Raw genomic sequence first — 6,392 nt, 5'->3', positions numbered from 1 at the left:
TTGTGATTACATTGTGCTTCATTCTGTGGCTAATTCAAATTCCGAATATAACACGTTGAGTTGTGCTCATCGTGTTCTGTCTGCATTAGATTGGACTGATCTGGGAATTCTTGACACATCAATACGAATAATTTCAATGATCATCATATAATATTAATTGAGATGAAGTCAAATGACGACTGACGTGCTGTGTACGCTATCGGAAGTGTGCGACGGAATGCGGTCTATGACTTGTGTCGGTGCGTCGTCACGGGACACCGGTGTCAGTGAGGACTCAGTTGAATTGGAAGTGTCAATTGTGGATTGGTTGGTGAAGTGCAGTGATGATTGTGTTGGATGGTGCGAATGCAGTCGATGTTAGTGAATGTGTGTAGTGGAGGCAATAAGGCGGATGTCGCTGCCAGGATTCGAACGTGGGTTAGTGCGGCCACAACGCAATGTCATAACCACTAGACCACAGCGACGATGTGTTCGCGACCCAACGTCACGCTATCACAACACACCAACCATCTCCATCACACAGTCACCTCGACACCAACGCACCCACACACAAAAATCAATACTCTGTCGAATCAAATCGACAGAACTGAACACTTCACACACGTCTCACTCACCTTCATCACACCAACGACAATCTCAGTCATTCCCAACAATAACACCGAAACCAACAAATTAACAACACCAACATCCACGAATCCTGAATCACAACATATTCAACAAACACTACTACAACAGCAACAACAACAACAACAACAACAACAACCAACTTACACACCTACTCAATACACATCCACATCAACCACAGCTACGTTGACACTCACATGTGGAGGTGCATCACGTCAAACCAATCTTCCACCGACTGTCTCATTCGTTGTTCTCATCGTGTTCTGTCTCTATTAAATTGGACTATGATTGGAGTTCGTAGTTAGCACGTCATCTCGACTAATTCTAATGATCATATTGGCGTCACGATCGAGTGAAATCGTGGACAGTCGGATATTTTGCAAGTGGGGATTTCTTCGAACACTATATGGAGCTGTTTGAAATCTGGTGCACAACTAGAAGAGATATTACAAGGATTCAGATGAGTCCGTTCCAATTTCCGTAGTTAATTATAATACTAATGAGTACATTCTAGATCACACACAGTCTATACTCAATACACAACCGGACAGACACATGACCGACCTACTGAGAAAATGAATAATAAACTACAGAAATCTGGATTCCCATTTAAGCTGTAGCGGTTGTGTTATTTGAACCAATTTGTGATTACATTGTGCTTCATTCTGTGGCTAATTCAAATTCCGAATATAACACGTTGAGTTGTGCTCATCGTGTTCTGTCTGCATTAGATTGGACTGATCTGGGAATTCTTGACACATCAATACGAATAATTTCAATGATCATCATATAATATTAATTGAGATGAAGTCAAATGACGACTGACGTGCTGTGTACGCTATCGGAAGTGTGCGACGGAATGCGGTCTATGACTTGTGTCGGTGCGTCGTCACGGGACACCGGTGTCAGTGAGGACTCAGTTGAATTGGAAGTGTCAATTGTGGATTGGTTGGTGTGAAGTGCAGTGGTGATTGTGTTGGATGGTGCGAATGCAGTCGATGGTAGTGAATGTGTGTAGTGGAGGCAATAAGGCGGATGTCGCTGCCATGATTCGAACGTGGGTTAGTGCGGCCACAACGCAATGTCATAACCACTAGACCACAGCGACGATGTGTTCGCGACCCAACGTCACGCTATCACAACACACCAACCATCTCCATCACACAGTCACCTCGACACCAACGCACCCACACACAAAAATCAATACTCTGTCGAATCAAATCGACAGAACTGAACACTTCACACACGTCTCACTCACCTTCATCACACCAACGACAATCTCAGTCATTCCCAACAATAACACCGAAACCAACAAATTAACAACACCAACATCCACGAATCCTGAATCACAACATATTCAACAAACACTACTACAACAACAACAACAACAACAACAACAACAACCAACTTACACCCCTAATCAATACACATCCACATCAACCACAGCTACGTTGACACTCACATGTGGAGGTGCATCACGTCAAACCAATCTTCCACCGACTGTCTCATTCGTTGTTCTCATCGTGTTCTGTCTCTATTAAATTGGACTATGATTGGAGTTCGTAGTTAGCACGTCATCTCGACTAATTCTAATGATCATATTGGCGTCACGATCGAGTGAAATCGTGGACAGTCGGATATTTTGCAAGTGGGGATTTCTTCGAACACTATATGGAGCTGTTTGAAATCTGGTGCACAACTAGAAGAGATATTACAAGGATTCAGATGAGTCCGTTCCAATTTCCGTAGTTAATTATAATGACAAAAGGAACTATGTGTATGAAACTTAGAAAATGATTTGGCACTGAATTCAACAATCAGTAGAAAGACATTCACTGTTCGAGTTTAAAATTTAATTGCTCAATCTCCAGTATATAAATATATACCATAATTTCTAAGCATTTTCATATAATTTGGATATTTAAACTTTTAGTGAATTGTTAATTATATCACATGTTTCCCTTTTAATTCAGCCTGTATACTGATCATTGGGTACGAACTCACACCAATTGATATTGATTTTTAATGTGTATGGATGTTTACGCACATCAGCGAAGCTAATCGTTCCTCAGGAAATATTGTTCCATCATTTAATAAATCTCTCTTAAAAAGAGCAAACACAGATCCTTTTACCTGAGTAATTTGGTTTCCATTATCTAATTCTATCAGATATCAGCTAAAACGGTAACAACTTTAAAAGTGCATTCAATATGTAACAAAATAAATTTCTAAACACATCTTTTAACAGTAAACTCAAAGCGAATTTCAATAACTAGAATATTAACACACAGCTTACTCCACTGTAAAGGGAATTAATTTTGTTTGCTTATCAACCTTATAATAAATTATGTGTTTTTCATTACTTGTGAATTGATAAGGGAGATTAATAAGTCTGTGTCAGTATTTCAGTGTTTATGTGAATTTCGCGACTAATTTAAGATTTATTTCATCATTTGACGATTCTTGAATGTTTGAAGTCAATATATGGGAATTGAGCCTCGGTGTGAATGTCGGCATGAATGCATATCCTTCTGACAAATCCCAGATAGATTGCATGTTACCCTATGAAATCTACTGCCAGATAATTATAGAAAACAAGATAAATTAGTAAGTTAACATTTATTATCAAGTTAGCTATGGAAATTAAATGAATTTTTGCGTAATTCAATTTTTTATCACATGATATATTTGCTGCACGGCTTGCACTAAAAATTGCCTCTGGTTTCTTCGAGAATCATACAAGTACAAATGTATACTAACCACTGAGATGGTTCCAATTGAATTCGATAATAATTATCTTCCCTGGTAGGTCGCAAACTGTTTATAAAAACAGTTAAATATAATTAGTCAGTTTCAGCAGCTCGAAAATAGGAAACCAAATATCCATAAAGTTGGATAATAATGGTTGCTCTAGTTACAACTCCACCTTGAGCCCATCTGGGACTACTGTCGGTCCCAAATCCGGATAAAAAAAGGTTGGGTATAGGGTTAGCAACCCAGTGCTACCCAGAAAAAATAAGAACGGATCCAGAAGTCTGAGCAAGACGCCTAATAACTTTTTTAACAGGTTCCTAATCAAAATAGCTTCTTATTTCTGATTCGATCACTTCTCTCTGATTAAAGGAACAGGTAGTTCTTAAAGAACTGGTGAGTGTCTACATCAAGTTACTATATCTATTTTATTATTTATTTTTCATTTATCTATTCAATAGTTGAAACTATTTGATACTATCTAATGAATTACACTTTTCAAGAAGTAACATTTCAGTTAAACAATAATATTATATATTATATTAGTTTTAATAGTTCAGATCATGATTCAATTAAAGCTAGACCACCGTAGAAGACCTGAAAGCACGGGATGGCCGTTTCGTCCTGTTGTGGGACTCCTCAACGGCGCGCGTCCACAATAATAGACAAATTATAAAAGTGAATATCATCAATCAATTATAAATGGCGTTAAGAATAAATAACTTCATTGTCATCAATATTAATCTAACTACTTCAACTTAATTGAAGTTTAAAATTAATTTATGCAAAATTTAATGACAAATCGTTATTTAAACAAAAATACCATTATGATTATTTTGAATTAAAACACTATTTTTTTCTATATAGAAGGTATCAGTTTGTTTCTAGTTTAGTTGAATGGATTAAATGAATTGAAGTCAAATAGTATTGCTATTCATATCATTTTAATTATGGAGAAAAGTGTAAAAATAAACAAACATTTTAATCGAAATCAAGTAAAACTTATAATTATTCCTAAATAAATTTCATTAAAAATTAATAATAATAATGATAAACTGACGCCAAAACTATCAAAGTGTTACTTTCTTTGTCTATATATTTATACCTATTACTAAGGTCTTAAGTGTTTGCATTAAGATGGATAAAATAGCCACTCAGTTAGTGTTCAACCAAGTCATATATTCAGTTACCTATATATATAACTTTCAAAACAAAATGTTTTACGACTGTCAAGTTCAAGACACCACTGAATAAACAATTCATGAATTTATAGTTGCATCTTCGTCTACCATTTTTGTCATACGAATTAGTATGTGTATGTATGTTTTATCTAACCTGATAAACTCTCTTATCCAGTTTTTCTATCACTGTGGTTTTCCCTATTCTCTCTCTCTCTTTCCCTGTCACTTGCTTAGTGATTTTATTTTTCACGAGGATAGAGACTAAAACTTTTTTTCTGAAGAAAGAAAATAATACTTATCTTTAGTATATTCGTGATATCCGCTAGTGCATCTCAACATCAGCATAATTTATAAACATATATATATATATATATATATATATATATATATATATATATATATATATATATATATATATATATATATATAGATTAAAAATAGAATTCATTTTAATAAATGTCAAATATTACTTATGCACAGTTTAACAGGATGAAAAATGTCAGCTTGTCTAATTTACAAATAAAAATACTGACATTACATTGCTTAATACAAACTATCGAAATCTAAATTTCGTCTAAATATAAACAGTCATATATCATACAAGTATAAAGTCTTGAGATAAATTTAAATAAAGCACATTTAATTTAATATTTATTATGTTTCAAAGTTGATTCTACAGTAAGAATAGTTCAAAGAGAATCATCTTTGACCCAATGTAAGATTTATCAGTACTATATAACTTTTAATGTATATCGTAATTCATCTAATTCTATTGTAATCATACTCATATAGAATAATAATAGGCCGATAAATAAAATGAAACATAATTAAGATATTCGTTGATTCCTAAAAGTTCTATCATTCTTTTCTATTGATTTCAGTAAAGAATTATTTTAATGTCGATATTAATTGATTAAATCTAGAAGTCCATAGTGTATTATGATAGAGCAGAAAAAATTTAGGTGTTTTAATGTGGAAGTGAAATAAATATTTTGGTGCTAATTGCTTTTAAAAGTTAGATTTCATTAACCAAACAAACTGAATTTACGTCTTATGTTTACAGTTTATACTGTAAGATTTGTCTTCGAAATTATATAACTTGTGGTATCTCAGTTATCGATAATTAGGTTTTTCACTGTATTTTTCAGATACTAATTTTTACTAATTTAACTGAAAGATATTCTATGAAAAATAAAATCAGTCAAAATATTCCATTGTTAAGTTATATAAGGTTGATGAACTGCCCCCAAATTCCCTGGTACGGACGAGGATGGGAAGAGTCAGCATTCCTTCTCGAAATGCTCTCAGATAGCCACGTGTATACCACCACTCTCATGGAAGTCCTACTCCCTGCCTTCTCGTGGCGGCGGTGTCGGTTACGAAATTTAGAGGACGGAAACGAAATGTCCGGTGCTTTAAACGGGTTGGTGGATACTGAGGATCCTCCTACGAGGATTTAGAAACCCTTATTTTGAACCAGTGGCGCACATGAGCTCCAGAATCCTAAGGAAAGAGATAGCGTATTAACCAATTGTTGGTCATCGGCTACCATGAGACTGCATCTCCTAAGGTTGTTCCACTGCTTGTTGACCAGACCTTTAGGTCAAAGGGTCCGGCTGTGTCCCCTAAGAGAACCACCCGCTTTGGTATAACAGCCTTCACACTAACCGAATGGTTTATGTGGCGCATATCTGTTTGGTGCCTCCTTGTACCAATATTTATGTGTTCAGATGAGTAAATAATAAATAAATGGTAAATTTCCTATTCAGCAGAATTCAGTTAATTATGGGGACCATAACATTCACTGTTATTCTCATTTACGTGATACATTTACTT

The sequence above is a fragment of the Schistosoma haematobium genome, chromosome 1, assembly GCF_000699445.3.
Source record: "Schistosoma haematobium chromosome 1, whole genome shotgun sequence".
NCBI lineage: Eukaryota > Metazoa > Platyhelminthes > Trematoda > Strigeidida > Schistosomatidae > Schistosoma > Schistosoma haematobium.
Note: the sequence above shows the minus strand (reverse complement) of the source record.